The sequence below is a fragment of the Hetaerina americana genome, unplaced genomic scaffold (assembly GCF_022747635.1).
Source record: "Hetaerina americana unplaced genomic scaffold, ioHetAmer1.1.p SCAF_8, whole genome shotgun sequence".
In the NCBI taxonomy this organism is placed as follows: Eukaryota; Metazoa; Arthropoda; class Insecta; order Odonata; family Calopterygidae; genus Hetaerina; species Hetaerina americana.
The window spans coordinates 65,557,950-65,580,645 of NW_027287427.1; the positions used below are offsets into that span (position 1 = coordinate 65,557,950).

The window sequence follows — 22,696 nt, forward strand, 5'->3', positions numbered from 1 at the left end:
CAGGTCCGCGTTAGGGTTTTGAGGAAGAGAGCCGGGCGAACTCGCCAATTCACAGGACTTCCGAGTCGGGGTGGTAGATAGAAGATCACCGTCAAATTCTTGTCGCCACTACTTCTTCGTCGGTGGAGAAGTTACCGTTGCCTTCCTCGAGGAGGAGAGGTTTGGTGCGGAGGTGACGGTCCTGCAGTTTCCGCGGCCCTACCGCGTCTTCCCATCCACTCGCTTCGGTCCGAGTGTCTCGCAGGTGGTGTGCGCGCGGCTCTTTGTCGTGTGTCCCCCAGCGAGACGGTCCCCACACAGCTGCGAAGACGGCGTCACCACTGGCACCCAGTCCGCGGCGAGTCAACCGTCGGAGGGCCCAGAGGGTCATTTCCGCGGACACGGAGAGGATCTCGAGAATCGGTGGCGAGCTGGCCGCTTCCTCCAACCTCACCAACAACTTCACGGGTAAGTACATGTACAAGGCTCTTGGCCACCTGCTAACGCAACAACCCGGTCGAACGTGTTCGTTTTCGTGGTCTCAGCTGTCGATGGGTCTTCTTCACCAACCGCATTGGAACCGATAGGTTGCCCCCGTTGATGGCTCGTTTAGTTTTGTTTGCGTGTGTTACGATGGTTGACCAACGCAGAAATGTCCGGGAGCTTAGTGCGTGTGTTAACATTCTTAATCATCACCATAGGTCCGAGATGGGGGTTGTGCCATGTTTAGTGATCCCGCATAGTCAGAATTGAAGCACTTCTAGTGCATGTTTCTCCAGGATTATTCCATAATGTCTGCCTCACGTTACAACGGTCGAAGACAACTTTTCCCATGTGTATTCATCAGTCATCTATCTCGGTTCCCCATTCAATACGGCTAAAAATAACCTCCTACCCCTGGCTTATAACAGGGTAGACCCAGCGTCTCCTGGCCTAGACCCTCTTCGAGAGATCGTATTTTTTTCAAATGGAAAAACTTTACCCCTCCTAAATCTTGTGACAAAGAAAATCCTGTTTCTTGTGGAACTTAAGATTTCAAAGCGCGTTTTATGCTCGGCCTCAAAGGATTTTTTTCGTCACAGTTTGCTGAGAGAAAAAAATTAAAAGAGCAATTGAAATTTCTGCCCTGATTATTTTTTTGTAAGAATTAGTAAAACCAGAGATCGCAGAAAAAAATCATAACCTAAATTAATAATGATTTCAAAAATCACTGTTAAAAAAAGGTTGGAATTATTGCGTCCAAAATAATCATAATCGGATTCCAGGCTAATTCCCCCCCCCCCCCCCGCGGAAATATTTGTGTCCGAGGACAAAAAAAACTCGGGAGATGACAAAAAACGACTCCCTTTCAATTAAAAAGTTTCCTTTTTCAAAATACTCATTTCCTTTGTGCATGCCCCTTATGCGTTTTAATTATATTCCGCCGTTAAGTGGGCATTAACCGTCGCGTAGACTCTAGATTAAGGCTTAATTGGTTTTGATATCGCCTTAATGACTCGACTTAAACCTTAGCTCGCCGCAGAAAGCAGCGCTCCCTCAGCTCCAGACGCTGTGTTATTCCGTCGTGGTTTTTAGGAAGAAAAAAAAAAGTTCCGTCACCTAATTGGCTGCCTTGCTCTGGCCTGCTGCTGCCTGAGATTTATTTGCGTTGGGAATTTTTAGAGTCCACTAATTGAGAGCTATGGCCTAATCCGGTTGGTGCGATGTTTTTATGTCGAGTAGTAGCGAGGAATTTGAAAGGCCTTCATTAAAGTTTATTCTCAAACCGAGATTTGAATGTGGTATCTCATTATCTTTTTCGGGCTTGGGGGGGGGGGAGAAAGAGAGAGAGGATGGAGGGGGAGGAAGGTATTCATTTGGCTACGCTGCGGCGCTTGGAGCCGCTTTTCTAATTAGTGCCTCATATCCCTCACTACTAAAAGTCTTTCTCCCACTCTCTTCACTTTCAGCAATTTCTACCCCCCCCCTCTCCCTACTTCAACCTCTCCTACACTTTTGCGTCGAAAATGTTTTTCCCTGAGGATATCGAAATACTAGAGGTAAACTACGTTCTGCGAGAAGTAAGAAGGTTGTCAGGGAGAAAAAGTTGACGGTCGTTTGCGCCGAAAGTTTTCGCTACACCTTTAGCGCGCGCGGAATGTTTCGAAATGTCACGAGCAAGAGCGTATTCTTAGTTATCGCTCTGGGGTTGGGATTCTTCTCAGCGTCGTGGTTTCATGGTGAGGCAATCATATTATCAGCCATTACCTGGAATTAATATTTTCGTTACGCGGTGCCATTTGTTCTCGTCGGCCTTAAAAAAAAATAAATTAACTAGTTACTTTCGTGAAAGCCGACATTATTCATGTACGCCTCTTGCCAGGGGATTACGAGCAATAACAATCTATTAGCATCTATGGTTAGAAGCAAGACAATAAGTCGTTTTGATGACGCCGGTAAAGTTTGTAGTTTTTTTTTTAGACGTGGGAATCGTCTGCTGCTTTGTTTCCTCTTCAGCGAGCAATAGTCGGGGAAAAAAATTCAAAGCCAATAACCCATCAACCGCATCACGTGACCACTCCCGCATTGCTTGCATGCAGGTTATCTGATTGCCAGAATTGTTTTAATTTTTTTGCGTTGCTGAAAAGTCGTTGATTAATTGCCACCATGTCGAGCAACAAAAGTGGTAATTATTTTCAGTCTTATGTCCCTCACGAAGCGGTTGGTAATCGTGAGTAAACGACGTGAGGAAATTAAACGCGGGATTTTACAGCATAATGCGGCATCGGGCGTAATTAGTTGAAGAGTTCGCGGTAAACGGGCTTTATGATTTGTGGATCGATGTCACGTAACTAACTCGGTGTTCTTACGTATTTTTTTTTCTGCTCGCGTCAAAATGAATGTTTTTACGGTGTCATAAATAAATTCCTTATCTCATTGTTGCAAGGTTAACGAATGAGAAAACCGTCGATAACACGTAGTGCATTGTTATTTGTTGCGAAGATAGGATGCATTGAACTGTGCTCGATTTGGAGACTTTATAAAGCAAGCAAAATAACATGCAATCAATTTTCCGCAATCGCACATTATTAAATCTACATCGTGTGTGATAACTTGAAATACAAATTGCGAAATTCTACAAAAATTTGTTTGAGGATTTGGAATAAATTCTTGAAGGATAATTATATTTCTGTTATAGTTCATTGACATCATCGTGCTCCTTTTCGAGTAATTTCTTTTGTCTCTTTTTGAATGAAACCGTCACAATTTATTTTCCACGCCCACGAACCTATCTGTGCAATAATTTCAGAAAGGGTGATGCAAATCTTATCGATGAAGTAATTTTTAGTAATTATGGCAAGATTTACGTGGAATATTAATTCGGTTTCGAGTAATTCCTCATTTGCAAAATTAAGCAATTAAACAAATAATGTTTGAAGGGATGAGATGTGTCGTTTTGTTGCGGTTATAAACGATCATTGCATTAAACTCTCGTCCTAATCTTATTAAGTGCTGACGTAATTCCCGATTTCCCCAAATTTCCCCGCCCTTCCTGTATTAGTCCTGATGCATCCCTTTTCCTCGGCTGCGAAGTAATTTTTCTCGTAAAATTTTCAGGGTGACATAAAACTAATTTCGGAGAGGAGGCTTTTAGAACTGATTCCTGGAGGCGGCGGCTAATACGGGGAGGAGCAGTCCATTTTCTCTAATAATATTATAGCGGCAGGACAACCTCCTTCCCGCCCTACCCCTCGTCTCCTCCTTCTCCCGCCCGCTTTCTCCTCCACTCTGCCCCAGCTCCCACTTATCCCCCTCCTCCTCCTCCATCTCTTTTCCCCTCCTCCCTCGTACGTAACGTCCCTTCCCAGTTTCTTGCATTTTCCTTTCCCCTCTCTACCTCTCTTCCCACTCGCTAACCTTTACTCATTCCTTATTCCACGTCACCGTGAGGCACCACACCTGACGAATTTAAAAAAAATCCCTCTTCCCCCGATTCATCCTCTTTCTAATTCCTTCATTTATTTACTTCCCTTTCCTCCTCATTTGGATAATGTACCTCGGGGTCACCTCAGATCTTTCGCAACTCTCATTTCCTGGCCGGCAGTCTCTCAGAGTGAATTTCAAAGCTTTAATCACGACTAATTCATTCACGTGAAACCTAATCATTTGTGGTCGGATTAACGGGCGGTAGTCCTCATTCGACTCTGGAGACGCCGTGGTGACCTTTGTTGATTTTTAACGTCCTGATGTTTGGTTCTGGGACACGCGTAATGTCTTCCTCGACATATCTTATTTGATATCATTCGGAGTACGTTATTTTTCTCCCTCCTCCCGAGAAAACCATTTAATTTGTTAATACTCGTACATTACGTTTTGTGCTTTATTTATCCTCTTGTTTGCTTCGTAAATGTCAAAGTTCAAATTCTTCCCTATGATATTAACTCTACAGAATTAGATTAGTGAAAGAGGAAATTAATGAAGAGGAAAATGTCTGTCAAATAAGAGCAGGATGAGAAGCAGAGCCAATGGTTTTTGGGTGATTTTTGTCAATTATAAATCATGCAGGTCAAAAGAATGGATCTATTTGTACATCAGGCTCTGTCTGAGGCCTTCTCAGTCTGACCTGATGAAGGCCTCTGAAGGCCTCAGAGATGGCCGAAAGCTTAAACTTATGAAATGTGAGTGTCTGTGAACTCTTTCTCTATTCGTATAATACGATACCAATATACTGACGTCTTGTCAAACATTGTTTTTTTTTCCATCCCTCCCCCGATATCCTACACTTCTAAAACGTTTTCCACAATCTCGACTGTTAATATCATGGACAGTTAATATTAATTTTTATTTTATTGAAGCCGTAAACATTCCCAAAAGGGTTTTGGGGACATGGTCATCCTTTTCCTCCCTTTGGATCCGCCTCCATCCTTAGAGATAATAAATCCAACGAAATCTGAGAAAAGCACATAGAGATGGAAGGGCCACAATAAAAATCATTACAATAATATCTTTAAGAATATAAACATACTTTTTACGCGTATTTTGGTTGCAAATTGTCATAATCATGGGTAATTGATGACTTGAAAGACATTATAGAGAAGAACTTAAGGAGTTTCGACCGTGATTGCACGAGTCAAAAGTGTTACATAAGTTGATACATTAATGAGTGATAACATTTCGTAAACGCATATTATGTGAACATACAGTTTTTGAGCACTTTGAAATAATTATTAATTTCTGAAACGTGTTCTGAAAGTTATTACAACTAGTTATGTTGCTCAAATATTTTAAAACTATGCGATTTTTAGCGTTTTTTTTTGCAAATATTGATTGATATCATTTTAAAAAAGGCGAGTTACTGACAATTCTTATATAATTGAGCACATGATATCGGTTATTCTTAAGAACGATGCGTAGACGATTTCGTACCATAAATCCACAATTCTTCTGATGGTAGTCCTCCACTGCCATAAAATCACATATGGATTTTCTTTGTCAATTTCTGGGAAAACTAACGTGGAATGACTATTTCAGCATTGCTTTTATAGAGTGCTTTTAGGGCTGCAAATAGATGGAATTTTATCAAAAGACATGTATTTACATCTCTCAGCACGTGACTTAAGAGAACACTCAATCCTATCTTCATTCACTGAAAAGTTTTTGATGCGATTTCGCATAATCCCTTGGATCTGTGCTTTATCGTCAGTAAGATCTCACCTCTCACTTCGCCTTGGGAACGGAAGGTGTATATACTGAAAAGGCTTGACTCCGAACTAACTGCATTCACGTCACTTTGACGCCGGCCGTCGAAGCACAAGCCTACCCCTGATTGGAGGATCCACGCACTTAATTCCTCTGCGGTAGAGGACTTCGTCAATCCAACAAACACCATCCTCCTCACCCCACCCAACCCTCCCTCCTCCTTCCATCGGCTAAATAATCACCATTTGTCCGAGATCATTCCCTTTTCGCCGACGGTCCCGCACGCCACTATTCCTCCACGCCTGCCCCGCCTTCTCTTCTGGGTGTGGGTGAGAGAGAGAGAGAAAGGGGGGGGGAGAGGGAAGACGTGATGGGGTAGGGGTGGGGGGCTTATGGTGCGGGCGGGTGGTGACGGTGGGTTGGTGTTTCCGATCTCCTTCTGTCTGTCCCAGGCCCTCTCATGATTCATCTCGAATTAGCGGCCTAGAGCCCGGAGCACGTGGTGGACCAGGGGCGGGGGGTGATGAGGGAGGGGAGACATGACGGGTCGTGTGTGTGTGGGGAGAGGGAAGAATGTGATAGGTGTGCGAGTGGATGAGGGAGAGGAGGGGTGGATTTGGGGGTGGATGAGGGGGGTGGGCGGGAAGGAAGGTAGAGAGAGAAGCAAGGCCTCGCTTGCAGTAGCACCGCCAGAACCGACACACACACACTCACGTGATGTCGAATGACTGGCTGTTAATGGCGCGCTGCTGTTGCGTGGGACACACAATTAAAGCAAGGGCGGGTGACGAGGAGGAGATGGCGAGAAACACACTGGGGGAGGTTGGGTGCAGGGGGGGGGAAGGGAGCAGGAGAGGAACGAGACTAGGGGGAGTGGCGTGGGAGCTATGGGGGAGTGCAGGGAAGCGGACTAAAACGCGGCGGAAATGGATTACGCTCTCACTATCCGAAATTAACATTCTTTGATTATGACATTATTCCTCATCAGGCCCCCCCCTAGCGAGTTTAGTCAGTCCTAAAGGTTTTTGAAAGGGCGGCTGCAAATGAACGTGCCCGCAGCGGTATCAGCTAGTTTGGGCGTCAATCAAGAGCACGCTCATGGCGGACATTTTAATTCCATCCATTTATCTTTACAACGAATAAATTGCATGAGCAAATTATTTCTACGGAACATGTCGTGCTCGTGTGCGTACGAAATTTCTAAGTCCCGTTTTTGAAACTCGTTTGAAATGAGGGTAGGTCTAATCTTCGGTGTTTTTATTTACAAGAATATATGCCCAAGAAGCAATCTAAATTGTGCCGTTGAATCTTTAAAAATCTTTTCGTTTCCAAATTTTCTTCATCCAAGAGAGTTTTGTTTTCTTTCATTGAGCTTCATGAGTCAAACCAGGGATTTTTTCATAGTGTGTGCTGAAATTGCTTTTTTTAGAATCTACGTGCGTTCGTATTAATTTCTTCCCACAAGCAATTAAATATTTGAAATTTTATTTATACACGTCACATGAGAAATTAAATGTAGGGTGTTTTATGTCTAAAATACCACAGTTATCAACTCGAAGGTTGGTTTGACTGGTGAGGGTTAAGTTCACCCAGTACTAAGCACGACGGCTTGTGAAATTCACACATCAGGGTAGGGGGGCCAGATCCTTACCCTGCGCCGGTTATGGTTTCACAGGAAGATCTGGTACCCAAAAATCTAGTGCACAGATTGGATGAAGCAGAAGGTGCCCAGAGCCCCGGGTAATCGAACGCGGTCCATCCGGTCAGTAGAGCAAAACTCTACCCCATTGGGCTACTAAGTAAATGAATTCATGCATGCATGTACCGAGCGATTTTTACTTTAGCTGGACAAAACTATATATTTCCAGATCGCAGGCGCAACAGAACATTTCGAAAACGTCACTACATTTTATTGCTTTTCTCTTTGAAATATGAATCGATATTATTTTCCAATAATTCGGTTATTAAGTGTCAAAAAATAACCAAATGCGTGATGTCTGTGATAAAATTAGATGAAAGTATTTTCTGAGTGACTCACAGAACGGCGGAAAGTCCGCGGACATTTTTTTCTAGGACGCGAGCTCTTTCGCATAATGTTGTACCCAAGTAGTCATTAAAAACATCACTCAATTCCCCAAGTTCGTATCTTAAGCTTTTAACGCCGTGAAATCCAGGGATTAAAAAAAAACCCCTCGGTAATTTTCCTTTTTTCGACGAATTACTTTAATGGATGCTACTTTCTCCGCCACGCTCGTGGTGTTTGCACTGTGCGCGAGGAAAAGTGCACCAGATAAATGAATGAATGAATGAGCGAATGAGCGGACGGATAGTGCCTCCCCCCCCCACCCCCTCGTGATATAGTAGTAGTAGTGGTGGTGGCAGGAGAGAGGGAGAGGGAAGAGAAAGAGCAGCGGCGGGGGAGAGTGCTCCGGAGCGGCTATTGAAGAGAGGCCGGAAGCTCTCAATTGATTTGAAAGCTTTGCGCGGTGGAAGTAATGTCGGGGGGGGGGGGGTGGAGGGAGGCGGAGGGAGAATGTGGGGGGGGGGGTTAGGAGTTGGGATGACGGGGGAGAACGGAGAGTGGGGCGGTGGAGGAGGAAGCGGCACTCGCAGTATATTTCTTCCCTTGGGGAGGGAGAGGGGAAAGTGATGAATAGAGGGGCCTCTTCCTCCTTCTCCAAGACGCACCCACCGACGTAACCGTGGCGGAGAAGTTGATCTGGAGAAATGGATGAGCGGAGTGTTGGAGGGGGGGAACCCTGGCGATCGGGGTAAGGAGGAGGAGGATTGATGCTCGTGGGGGAGGGAGAGAGAGAGAGAGAGAGAGAGAGAGAGAGAGAGAGAGAGAGAGAGAGAGAGAGAGAGAGAGAGAGAGAGAGAGAGAGAGAGAGAGAGAGAGAGAGAGAGAGAGAGAGAGAGACGCTTTAGGAATCAACCCGTGAGGGACGGACGCGATGGTGGGAGGATAAATATCAGTATAGGGGTTTATCGAAGGGAAAAAAGTGAAGAGATTACCGTATTTCCCTGTCACATTCAACGTATTTTCGCGGGTTTAATGGCACTCGATGATGAGGATGGGAGAGAAAGAGAGAGAGAGAGAGAGAGAGAGAGGCAAGTTATTTGGAAAAGAGCATAATGGGATTTTCCTTCGAAAGAATGATACCGTTAAGTCTCCCGCTCCCTCTGAAACCTTTTTAAGCACGTAGAATAAATCAATACACCAACTGTTTACGAGTCATAATTTAACAGTGTTTTCAACAATGTTCGCTGTTGGAATTGAGACATTTTTAATGATATACTCTGATATTCTTTCTAACTCTCGCTTTTATAATATTACTCAAATATTGCTTTTCTCCTATTTAAACTTAGCTATTTTAAATTTTTATGTAGGAACAATTACTTAGTTAATTAAAGAGTATTAATCTTTGGTCTCAGTGATTTCTGCCAATAGCTGAAAATTAAAATCTCCGCTAAGGACGATGAAAATCTTTCTTATCAAGGATAAACAATCTTTTAAATATTGCTGTCGATCGTATAAAACTATGGTAAACGTCTCCTGCGTTTTGGCTTGATAGATAAGGGTAAGGCTAACCGAATTCTAAGTCTTAAACGGTGTGTGAAATTCACACCTCAGGGTAGAAGGATCCAGTTCCTTTCTCTGTTCCACCTGTGGTTTCCCTGATTATTGATTTCCTGATGATTGATTATATGATTTTAGAATAACCACATATCTTGTTTGAAGCACATCGTGCACAGAGGCTTCTCTCGAGATCAAATCCGTCCTCTTTCCCCAGTAGCATAGCCCTCTATCCGCTGGTCTACCATGACTCCGTAGAACACAAATTTAGTGTTATTTCTTCTAATTCTTGAGCTATAAGAATTTAATGAAATAAGTCACCATAGAGATACTTGCCTCTAGTTGCAGGTGAATTATATTTTGCATTTATCTTCCATAGTGTTAGCGAAGGCATATTAAAGTTTTTCACGCACCCTTAATCAAGTTCATTTACAATAAAATTTTCCCTCTTTTCTTCCGTTTCGTGTCTTCCTCTGGAAAACCGTTTTCATTGAGCTTTCAACTTTGGTTTCTACATCGAATTCCCCCTCAGTCAGCCGCCCACCACGTCGTCCATGGACTAGCAGAAAGGTGAGATCTGACATAAGCCATGGGGTCACCTTAAAATTAAGATGAAACAACGACAACTTTAAGCTATCACCGTATTTAATCGAGTTTCGCGGCGAGTAAACAAGAGGACATTTTGGTGGAATTTACCGTCAATCTTTCGATGGGGAAGAAAAGGCCCCGGAGGAGGCGGAGGGTGAGCACTGGGAGATGGCGCGGCTTGGGTTGGAACGTGAGAGACGTCGGGATGCTGGGTGCAGTCAAGGAGGAAGGCTGGGAAAGCGGGATGAAAGTGGGAGGGGAAATGAGGTGGGGAAGGGAGGGGGTAGTGAGGGTTTCCGACGGGGGTGAGGGAACTCGAAGGCCTGTAAAGGGAGGTTAGTTTGTTAGGAGAACGAGAGAGTATCGGAAGCGTGGAGATCGAGTGCGTGTGTGGAGTAAATGGCGAGGTGGGAGGGGAGGGTGAAGGGAGAGAGCGAAGGAAAGGGAGAGTGGCGGTGGTCGGTAAGGGGGTGAGAGGAGTGTGGGGGGGAGAGGTTTGGAAGATGGGGGTTTTCCCATGGCTCGTGGGTGGCGGAGAGAAGAAGGAGGGGTGGTCTGGGGAAGGGAAGGGAGCCGAGGTGGAGTGGGGGTAGTTACATCCCCTTGAATCGATCGCCACCGAACCAGAGACAGGCAAGTGCCAATTTCGCTCCCTCTACTCTCTCTTTCTCTCTCTCTCTCTCTACGCCACCATCGTGCCCTCTCTCACCCCACCCTACTGCGCCCTCGTCTCACCCCTCATGCTCTCCCACACGCCCATCAACCCCCTTCCCCACTAGCCCCTCTCCCAGAACACCATTCCGGCCGCAAAACACCCCCACCGCCAACCTCCCCCTTCCCATCGGGACCAGAATCAACATCCATACCCTGTAAATCGGAGGTGATGCGTGATGGGGAATACAATGGGACGTCATACTCCTCTTACACTGCCGCGCATCTCTTCTCCCTCACCTCCCTCCCTCGAAGACCTTCCCTACCCAAAACCGCCCCTCGCGCTCTTATAAGTACGTTCCGTCTCACTCCATTTTAAATTTCCCTTCTCTCTCGTATTTCTCCGAAATCCGTTCTCTAACACCGCTGTGTACCGCCAACCTGGTTGTGAGAGTTGTCAATCGCCCTCGTATCCTCGCCGTGTTTCGTCTGGAGACCGGAACTGACTAGAAGGCTACGGTTATGATTATCAATCGCTTCACTCCCTCGCTCACCCACCGCTCAATTTTTCCTTCCTCCCCTCTCCTTAAACTTCTCGTCATAAATTCTGCTGCACCCAATTCGCAGCACTCACGTCAGGTTGATGTCGTCTTCTCTTTTCAATAATTTATGAGAAATCTTAATATTTTGCCTCGATCCCAACGGTGGTATCATTTCCCTATCGATGAATTTTTATTATTTTTGGGATGTCTTTACGAGATTTTGCGTACTTCTTTTATGAATCATTGTATTGTTACAGTAATCATTTATCCTATACCACTTTGTTTGTTTTATGAAGTCGATCGGTTTCTTCAGTCTATTAAGTATACTGAGTGTAGTCTACCGCTCAAGGCACGTATTTGTAGGAAAAACAGTTCTATCTACAAATGTTTTACTATCGTAGTATTGCCTCAAATTTTTCAAAGTTTCTTGTATTTTCCTAATCATATGATCATTTGCCTGCTTCGATTGTTGGCTAACCAGGACCTGGATATGCGTCTGTAATATATGAGATTCCATTCGTTTCAAAGCATTCAAGTGACATGCTGGCCAATTTAGGATAATATATCATGAGAATGTCCTCAAATTAATTAATTAATTAGAATTAATTAGGGCTTTCATGCTTGGCACCCCATCTATGTAGTTATAAATTATATTGGTATTTGGAAAAAATATATGGCATTAACGAAATTCATCATGAAATTCAATATCTCTTATTGTCCACATAAATTGCTAATGAGGATTTACAAATTCATCATTAAATTCGTTAATGAATGAATCAGCTCATTACGCAATTGATTTGATCCCTACCTCTCCAGTCCATATGCATTAGTGTTGCGCCGCGACAGCGTCAGTTGTTTCCGTTCTGAGAAGAATGTCGACGTCATGATTCTTAATCAATCATTAGAGTAAAACGAAGGACCGGTCGCAAGTGAGTTACTCGTCCACGTGTGGCGCGGGGGTATTAGCGTGATGATCTCGACCTTCCTCCTCTGTTGACGCACGTGATGAGTCAAGGGTTTCCTTCCTGACCCCTTCCAGCCCCGAACTATCCCTTGGTCTGGTCTCCCTCTCATCCGTTTCTCACTCTCTTTCCCATCTCGTCCTCTTTCTATCCATCCGCCACACCTTGACTCTCCCTCCGTCTCCTCTCCGTTCCCTTCCCGCGAGTCCCCATTCGCCTCCCGTTCTTTGCAACCACAGCGTCTACACGGCCGCCTCCTCGTTCGCTGTTCGCGCTTGTTCCGCAGTCTCCTTAACTAACCGCCCTTTACCTCTCCTCCTCCTCCGATGGGATCTCGACGCCCCCTCTCCCAGACCTAGTCGCTCTCGCTGCTACCGCCGCCCTCACCCCCTCATCACCCGGTCGCCCAAATGATCCACCTAACCCCTCTCCCCACCTCGCCCTGCCTTCTCCTCCTCTCGACTCACCCTCCCGCCCCGAACGTTCATCCCCCGTCTCCCCCAATCCTCACCCCTACCCAACCTCCGCGCGCCCCACAAGCGTAATTGCTCGTCCTGGCCGCCGCCGTTTCTGCCCACTTGCCAATCAAACGTGAGTGGGGAGGCTGAGCATAATCTAATCTGACCTCACTTTTCATTCCTTTAATCCCGTTTCCACGGAGACTCGACTCCTCCTCCTCCACCTCCTCCATATAGGCTCATTCACCCACCCTCCACCCGGTGACTCCCTTTCCCGAACCCCCATTGCCCACCACCTCGTTCCCTCTCTCTTTCACCCTCCAAAGGCGAACGCCGCGTCACGTCAGTGCACTCCTCTTTTACGTAATGAGAACCTTTGGATTCGCATCACATTTGATCAGTGCACGTACCACGCCAGTCTGTCCGATGTTTGTGTTCCCCCTTCCGAATGAAAGTAATGTGCTTCGCTCTCTCGCACTTTTCGAATCTTTTCTACCGACTGGTTGGTCAATCGACATCGAAGAGCTACCTTTTTTAACCACGATTAATTTATTGTTCAATGTTTGCCTCTTTGTTTAAAATATCACCCAGTTTATGGATAATAATTCTAACATTGCAATTTTAAAAGAAGGTGGACGTAGTGATAAGGGCATTGCATGGATTTTTGTTTGGTATATAAGTTAGCACGAAGATGAGAGGGTTGAGGACCTTAAGTAAACATGTGAAGAAAAGAGGAGTGAAAACCGTAATATGAAGCGTAGGAGTGTTCCACTCGGAAACTTGGTCTTAGAGGCAAGAGCATGATGGTGGATTGTGGGCTTTTGAGTTGTGGGTGTGAAGAAGGACGTATGAAGTGAAATAGGATAGGGAAGGAGAGGGTTGCTGAAAAAAAATCATAGGTGATAGGAAAAATTAATAAAGAGTAATATTTTTGGGACAGTTGAGTTGACAGTGTAAATGTTAAAAAATTATGGCAGGGGGTAAAATGTTGAATACACTCGCAGGACGAAGAAAAATAATATGGCCTTTCATGGAATGAAGGGATGCAGGAAGTATATGGAGTTGAAGATTGAAATATGATTGTTAAGAAGAAAATAAGTTTTAATTAAGATTTTGAAGTGTTTATTTAGTATTATGCTAGGTTGAGCTCATAAATATAGCAGTATTAAGGTTTTGGATCGATCACAAACTAACCTCGACATTAATAATTTAATACATTTAATACAATCATACATCTAATAATAATAACCCTATTTATGTTTTTTTCAAAATCAAGTGTCCCTATATCCCTATGAAAGTTCGGCAATGTTAACGTGTACCAATATAGCCACACTGTTCTTGTCGTTAGCCGAAATGAACCTTCTGTACTCCCATAATGAAAACTTCGTTGCAATTTTCCACAGTTAAAACTTTATTGCCGACCATGGTTTCGATACACTGTATCATCTTCAGGTGAGGACAATACAAGGAGCAAATTGCAACGAAGTTTTCATTATGTCTCGATTCCACAATATCACGCCTGACTCTTCACTTTTCGTTCTGTACTCCCTTTGCAAAATGGTGAATAGCCATATCTCGGGAATTAAGAAATACAGTCGATATGGGACCTCAGATTACGAGGGAATCGGGGAAAGCCCTTTTAGTCTGCTTCGCTTATCGCCTAAATGTGTGAGTTGAGCCGCTCTCGTTGGCACCTCTCCCAACCCTCCCAAGGGCTGCTCCCTCCTCGTGGCGTGACTACTATACTTTTGTATAAGTAATTTGGTGTCGTGCGTGTGGGTCTCAAATGGCCCATGGTTCGCTGAGCATCAAGGTAATCTACAGTGCTCAGAGCACATGCGTGAGTCAACTAAGTGTTTGACTGGGGGTTTGGTGACGAAAGCCAATTAATCGTCTTCATCTCCCCTAAAAGTTTCCGGAATAGTGGGAGGAAATCGATATTGGAAGCAGTAAAATCGAAATGTTAATGAGTTCTAACAGGGGTTGCCATTAAAAGTGGACTTTCTATGGCTTTGTGAAAATTGTTTGCAGGTGAGCACGGCACGCAAATTTTTTCTTCCGGAAGAATGTTTTGTGTATTTTGGTTATCTTTCTGAAAGTAGCTATTTGTCGAAGTCACGAGGCCTCGTATGCATTTTTAATGTTAAGTGCCCATAAATTGATGCTACTATAGACATGTTTGCACGTAATTTCATATTGTAAGATTTTAAGAAATAGAAAACTTTTGATTCCTGCCGTATTGCAATTTATTTACGCTAATTTTTATACTCTTATCTCAGTACAAATTAGTGGAGCCCTTAAAACTATCTAAATTTTGGTCACAAATTATCGGTAAGAGCAGCTTTATTCTTAGATTTTATTAGTCCTGTGGCAAGTCTTACTTTCATCTAAAGTGTAACTAATTTCGAATGATGATATGGTGATATTTTTAGGAATTAATTTACTACATCTCACACAAACATTTTGTTTTGGCCTGTCACACTCCCGTCTTCTAGAACGTCTGTTGACTACTTTTCTTTTACATTAGCTCTGATGCAAATCTTGTGTTTCGATGCAAACACGAATAAAATGTAAATTTGAAATTAGTCCTGAATATAAAATCATCTTTTTTCACTAGACTTAAAATTCTGTGCTTGATTAGCTTAGGGTTCAAAGGTAAGATTCTCCCCAAAGGGTAGCTACATGTGCCATCTCAACCGCCATTTCGTCACCGTCAAGTGCCAATTTTTGTGCTTCTGCAAATAGTTATAGGGTCGTATCGTTTGGAAATATTATCCGACGCATTCAAAATTAATCTGAATTCTCGACATAATCTGTTATCTCTTCCCCCGAAGAAGCGATGGTCGCTGTGTTTTACCTTTGGCGATCAAGACCTCTATCAAACAAAGACCTCTATCTATCTATCAAGAAGCACGCCCATCCTTCACTGACCCATCATTCTGAGGACTTCTTCGGAACATATTTTGTAGCGCTTAGCTCACATCCCCGATCACTTCGTTTACATCCGACCCCCTCGAAAACACGAACACAGCTCCTCTCGTCACCTTTCTTCGCCCTCGGATTTTCTGCTCGCATTCCAACTCGAAAAGAGTCCTCGAACCTCCTGCTCGTCCCGCGAAGGAGCGATTCCCACGAACCGTGGTGCTCACCTCGCGTCCCCCGGATGGATAGACCCGGGGGGTTGAATATTCCACTCACTTCCCTCCGACCCCTTCCGTACCATCTTCTCCTCCTCCCATACCGTCTCTTTCACCCTTCTCCTACTTTTATTGACGATATTATTATTTGACCAGCTAGCGATTATGACCAATCAACCTAATGGATGCACGTCATCTCATAATTGGGTCTGCTTGGCTCATACTGTTTCGCTATCTCCTCCCTTTGCCTCTTATTCAACCCCCTCTCTCTCCCCTCCCTCCCCGCCTTCCCTCCTTCATCCCCCGCGTCACCAAAACGCCCGTCTCCCTCTGATTACTTTCGTTCCTCCTCCACCACTAATCCTGCGGCACCGCCACTACGCCCTTCCTCCTCCATCCCCCCCCTTACATCCCATACCACAACACCACGGCCCCCCAACCCGTAGCTGCCAGGAACCCCTCCCTCATTCTCCTCCCCCCCGGAACTCAATTATCTAAGAGAGAAAACTTAATTAGTGAAATCTTAGCTCATCCTCAGTTTTCGCTCTCTGCGGCGAAAAAAAAATTTCCTCAGGCGTCGCAGTTAAGAGTTATTGTTCTCATTAAACGTCAATCTGTAGGTAGGGGGTGGCTATTCTATTCATCCGTTCCCAGATAGTCTATTCGGATGATTATCCGCTCGCTTTCACATCCTTTTGAGTCCGTCGCCTTATACGAGTATGTTACATTATCTTTCCAAAGAGATTCTGTTCAATTTCCTCGCTCCAACTCCAGACACCGGCTCCGATAGTCCTGGAAGTTTAGTTTAATTGCATCTGATTGCGAGTGCGTACGTATTTCTTTGTCAGATTTTATCCTGACATACAGTGGAGAAGATTCGGGATAATTACTTCGGGACGTAAGCTTACTTCAACTCAGGGAGCTAGCCTCTTGCAACATAGGCCTGAACGACATAGACGATTCTCCCGCGGAATAATCTCCAAGATACGGCACATCTTACGTTATGTTTGACCTACATTGGAGTAGTTTCTACGCATAATTTATCCTCTCCAGCAAACAATTTTTTAGTGAAAAACTTTTCAAAATGAAAATTGTACTTTTTTAAAAATTATATTTAAAATTTAAAAATGAAACCCACGTCGAAATTAACTAAAAAGGGTGAAAGAGTAGCCCAACTAACGGACTAAAATTCCTTCGCATGAAATAATTTTAGGACTAAAAATAACTACAATATTTAGAGTCTAACATACATTATTTGAAATGGATAGTAGACTATTGAAAAGTAAAACAAAATAAAAAAATGTATTGCCAGGGAGATGACCTTGTATTTTACCACGTGGTCATCAGTAGCCATTTGCCCACGAAGGTCCATCATTTCGTGTCCACAATAAAGGCTCTAAATTATGTCATCGGCGTTAAAAAAAAATGTATCCATATTTTATTAAATTTTTGGACAAGTACTCGGTTTACGTTAAAGTATATTTTCTTTCTACTCATATACTATTCCTTTAATTTTAAAACATCAAGGGCTTAACTCAATACTCGACTTAAAGCGTTCCATCCATTCATTTCCCGAGTGTGCAAAAATCAGTTTTGGAAATTACCCGCGAATGCCGGAATGCCGGTCTGAAGTTCAAGGCGTCACAGTATCCATTCCATAGACGAAAAAAAAATGATTCGAGCATGGGAGATAACAACCCCAGGCACAGCAGATTAAAAAAAAGGGAGGCCATCCTTAGGGAAGACTTGCTGTGTAAATAGCTCGGAAATAGTGAAGGGGGGGTGGGTGACTGTCCTCCCTCCAAATCCATTTCATCTACCCGCTCATTCTCTCGGACGAGCTCGTGTTTTTTTTTACTCAGGTCCTCTTTCCCCTCTCCTCACTCACCGAGCAGGACTCCGCGGTGAGCTTCGGACTGCCTTTTTATGATGCTTTCCTTTCCGCCTCCTCCCCCCTCCACCACCAACTCCTTCCCACTCCCTCTCTCGATCCTTACTCAACCGACCCCTCCTCCCACTCCCTTTGCCATCCCTTCCCCAACACTCCACACTCACACACTCACCCACACACACAAAGACCCAACCCACTTCCCCTCCTCCCTCAGCGTCTCCTTGCCGCTCCGAGGGAGGAGATTTGATGGCAAATTGCCAATTAAGTTAGCCTCCGTAGCTGCCGCCGCGGTCGAATCGATATCCTAATCGCACGGATGCCTTTGTTAGCGCAAATCTGGTGGACGAGGAGAGAAAAGGAGGGTGGGACTTTAAGGTGGAGGACGAGGGGGAGGGGAGAAGGGGGAATGAATGTGGTGCGAGTAGGTTGTTGGTGGAACCGAGCAGTCCTCATTCACTCTTCTTATGCTCACTAATACGGACACTTTTTTTTTCCTTTCCCCTGTCCCTTCCTCTCTTTGACCACCCTCCCCATGCTATTCTTCCCACGGCTCTGCGGTCATGGTGTGGAGTGGTGAAGGAAGGGCTGGTGGTTTTCCCTTTCCCACTCTTCTTCCATCCCCGTTTAACTTTCGTCTGCTGAAGATCCCGCGCGGACCTCTTCCTTCAAGTGAGTGGATGTGCTTTGCGGTAAGAAAAGGTTTCCGGCGGGGGCCACTCCTTCATTAATCAATCCGCGGTGGACGGGCTTCCCGGGGCACCGAGGTATACTTTGATGGATTCTCTTACTCCGACTAAGGCGTTCATTGTACTCGCCTCAGGATCACCTATGAATCGCCGCCCGAAAGCAATTTGATTCCAGGGGTGCCCTCGGGCTCGGGGAAACTGCACTCCCTCGTCCAGGGTCCCGCATTCGATTCCCATATCTTTATGGTGTGACGGGACTTTTTCCGTGACATTCCGGTAAGTGGTAAAGTGGGTTCGTGTGGGGAGTCAGACGTAGACTGGCTCTTGGGACGCGGGTGTGTCGACCCACATAAATTTTGAGTTAGGCTAATATCGAATTGGGATTTATCGGCAAACGTCATTCTTGCTCCAATTCACCCCTCCCGTTATTTAACCGGTGTCTACGAGTCTAGTTAATATGAGCATAGTGGTGAAGTGATTTTGGAAGTAACTTTTCCAGTATTTTTCCAGTATCTAGCAAAAAATTGCGAAATTTATGCTGTGAAAACATTTTAGTAAATTGGTGGTGAATTTTCGGGTTTCATTAATGAAATACCTGATTCTGTTACATAGCTGGAGGCCATATTGACTTGAATTGGCCGTAAGGCAGACTAAGAAGACACATGACACAAAGGATTTTTGAAAATGACTGTTTTTCAGTAAAGTCCATTCCTAAAAAAAATTTAGATTTAGGATCAAAGCAGAGCTTACTTTTGGTTGGAGAACGTCCAGCGGTAATTTTTCTCTAGTAGAATTGGACGAGACTATTTTTTGTCAACTCGAAGTACCTCGGTTTCAATCTGAAGTAACACATTATTTAATGTAGTGAAAAATCATTCAGCATATCCCAAACTTATTTCCATTTAATTGCTCATAAGTTTTCAGAAGAAGATAGAATGGAAACAGTAATTGAAACCTTTTTTCGATAGAATTCAATTCTCAATGACAAATTTATCCATTACCACCCTTTACATTGAGAAATGAGCACTGACTACCGATGTGTTCATTCGCGATATTTTTTGCACAAAAATTTCTCAAGTTTAACTAAGGGTTGATGGAATGATTTTGAACAGAACGCTAAAAGTTGTCCAGATTAATTACATAGCCCATTCCACGGTTAAGACATGCTCTGTCTAAAATTACACTTATGTAATCGAATCTAAATTTTTTCGTGAGAATCTTTGGAAGAGGCTCGATTCTAAAAATAAAACGTATCATATTAATGAGACAGTGCGAGCTCTTTTAACGAGTAAATTAATTAAAATATCGTGAGCGGTGGATGAGGAGTGTTCCATTAAGGCTCTATCTTAATTAGTTTCTGGCGATCGCCCGGAAATTAAGAATTTATTTATTTTCCCCAACTTACCCCCCCCCCTCCCCCGAAGTAAATGGGTTTTTCGCGGCGGAAAGATTCTCCAAACAATATGCTCCATTCGTATCTTAATGGAAAAACTTTGGATTGATTTTCTCCCATCGATCCCGTCCACAATGAAAAAAGTTTCGAGTTTCCGTACGTGACCCTGTAATTGATTGCGGGCCGTTATCTTTGAATAACTCGAGGCCGTTCCAATCGAACGTCGCCGGCGACGGTTTTAATTGGCTCATTGTCGTCCACGTGCAAAACCCGTACGTAATGACCGCAACAACAATTTCGTCGGGTCGTTGCAGGGTGGGTCGGGTTGGAAGAGCGGCGGAGGGGCGGGGGGGGAGGGGGCGAAGGATCGTGGGATCGGCGGCTATGGGGCGGGAGGCGGGTGGACAAGAGGGGGCAACAACGGCGACCATCTCGTTATGAGGCCGGCGGGTAGGGTGGGCCCCTTTTATCCCTCGCCACTCCCGGCCACGCTGGATCCCCTTTCAGCCCGTTGTGGGCGTCTTCCGGCTCCTCGCTCCTACTCTTCGTCATTATAAACGCCGGGGAATCGTGGAGCCGCATAAAGAAAGCGAGGATAAATATAATGTGGTGTGGTGTTGGAGGAGAGAAAGGGGTAATAAATCCCCACTCCCGGTTGTTTGACGCAAGCAACTTGCTCGTTGCATCCGCGGCGCGGCTGGTAGCGGAACTTGAGGTTTTTGGGCGACGTAGACGACGAAGGGAGAGCGCTTTGCTTCACCGTGTGGGATTGCGGGAGGGCGGCGGGGTGAGAAGTAGGGGGGGGAAAGATGGGTGACAACGCCGGGGTCGCCCCCTTAAATTTCCGTTCTCCTTCCCTCTTCGCCCTTTTCGTCCCCACCGCGTGTTGCCATCATGTCCTCCTCATCCGTTCGCTGCTTGTCCTCCCTCTCCTTTCTCTCCCCTTCGCCTCTTCCACCCAATGCTCTACCCTCTCCATCTCTCCCGTTTTCCCTCTCTCTCTCCCACTCTCTCTCTCTCTCTCCTTCCCCGCATTAAAAGTTGGGGCAAGCCAATTAGGCGCCCGCGAAACCGGAAACCCTCCTTTTCGGTCATCATCACATGGTCTCTCTCTCTCTCACCCATCTCGCCGCCACCGCGTCCATAAATATACGCCCCCTTCGAAGCCCACGCAGTCCAACCCATCCCTCTCCCTCATCACATCCTCCTCACCCCCACACGATTTGCACCCTCCTCCACCTACCCCTCTCCTCCTCCAAAGCCCTTTTGCCCCCCCACCCAAGTCACCGTCTAAGTCGCCGCGTGGTAATTGCCCCTCCCCGACACACATGCACCGCTCCCTCCTCTTGCTCTCATTTCTATCCATTTTCTTCTTCCCTCTCTCTCTCTATCCCCTCCTATCCCCCAACCTCTCCTCCCTTTCCCAGTGGCGTCCTCCACTAAATCAACACGCCGGCCATCCCCCGCGCGTTTGAATACGCTTACGTGCGTGTCCTTGTTTGTGTGTGCGAATGTCTGCCCGCGCGTGCTTATAATTACGGCGGCGGCCACCCGCGAGCCCGGTGCGGGAGTGGGGCGGGCGGGGGGAGGGGGCAATGGGGACCGCCTTCTCCCTCGCGTAATGAGCTCCCGAATCGCGTTACGCGCGCCGGAGTGTGTGTGCGAGCGGAGCGGGTCGAATTTTCGAGTAAAAATTTATGGCGTAAAATATTGGGGAACGTGTTATGCCGGAGAGTTCTTCACAGCGGAGTTGAAAAAAAAGACACGTAAAGTGCATTCACCAGCCGGCATGGCATCTTTTCTGCATTTCGTCCTGTGTCGAATCTCCGCTGTGCGAGTAATCTTGAAACGGGATTCATTCTAAAGGGTTAGCATGCTTGCAATTCACTTGCTCTCTAATAAGGCTAGTTACAGTATCTGTGAAGAGAGAGAGAGGGAGTCCTAAATTTAACGTTAGAATCTTGTTCAATATGAGTTTTAACGTTGAAGCCCGTAGCTCTTCCCCCCAGTTGTATCTATTCTGAAGTAGAGGGATACACTCTGAAATCTCAAATCAAAAAGAAGCTACTTAGATCGTAATCGTCTTGCTATGAGAACATGTCAAGTGTATTCAAATTAATTAGTTCCTCTTGCGAGAAGAACGACTGTCTTTGGTTCACGTTAGATTATTTCCTTAAGACTGCTGTTTCCTTCCCTTTTTGGAAATAACTGGATGTAAGACCGCATCGCAAAAAATGAACGACAGATTTATTGCTGTTTAATGTTTATTATTTCCATCCGAATGTATAATGTATTTCCAACCTGATGAAGTAAGCGCATAAATCATTCTAAATGGCCGGTAAATGATGATCTAATTATCCGCATTAAAAGATTTTGTAATTTTTGACATTATTCTAGTCTGTGGAAAAGCATAATTATATTGTAATATATAATGTTATAATTATAATATCAATCACTTAGACGAGGTGAAACCTGAAACCTTAGAGTATAGTGTTCAAGTTATTTCGGATTTTAAATGCATTTGATCGTTGTATGTAGAAGTCGGCTTCAGCCGCTTAGAAAATATTTTTCGTACATTCGCCAACAATTGATTATTCATTTCTTTACTTTAGTGGCAAAGGTAACAGCAGTGTTTACCAATAGAAGTTATTCATGAAAGTACTATCATGAAGTTTTTTTCAAATCCTGTGTTGTCATCTCAAAAACTAGCCTCTCAGTGTCAATAAAAGGTCTTCTTGGTATAGAAACTATTTCCGAATATTTTTTGTCCTAATTCTTTATTTAAAAGCTTGAATTTCATCGATAACGATTTTTAATTTAAATGGTACCTATCCAGCGAATAGAATTCCGTTGGGAATCCGTAAACGCTCCAATTTTTTGCCATCTATCTCTAATTTAATTCCAGGGATCATGTTTTCCGGTTCTCATTTAATTAAAAAGTGTCTGGACACTGTACAAAGCGGCATAGTTTTTATGTCCTTTCCAATTCGCCAAACTAAATTTGGGCTCTTGGAAGGAGTGTAGTGACCCCATTGCGCGATTTTTCAAGAGCTCTCCAACTCCTTTCGGGAAATTGCAGCTTCGGTCAATAAAGAAAAGATTGGTTCTCGGGGAAATGAAAACGGGACGTTAAGTAACTTTGGAAATAAAAAG

At 44.7% G+C, this 22,696-nt stretch overlaps 1 protein-coding gene across 1 annotated transcript in view; it reads left to right on the forward strand.

Annotated features, from left to right (window-relative positions):
• The first annotated feature begins 350 nt into the window (after positions 1-350).
• LOC139698129 (LIM domain only protein 3-like) overlaps positions 351-22,696 on the forward strand; it is a 235,827-nt gene continuing 213,481 nt past the window's right edge. The window contains exon 1 of the mRNA XM_071597053.1: positions 351-447. The gene's annotated coding sequence lies outside the window, so the exon portion shown is untranslated. The remainder of the gene's footprint in view (positions 448-22,696) is intronic.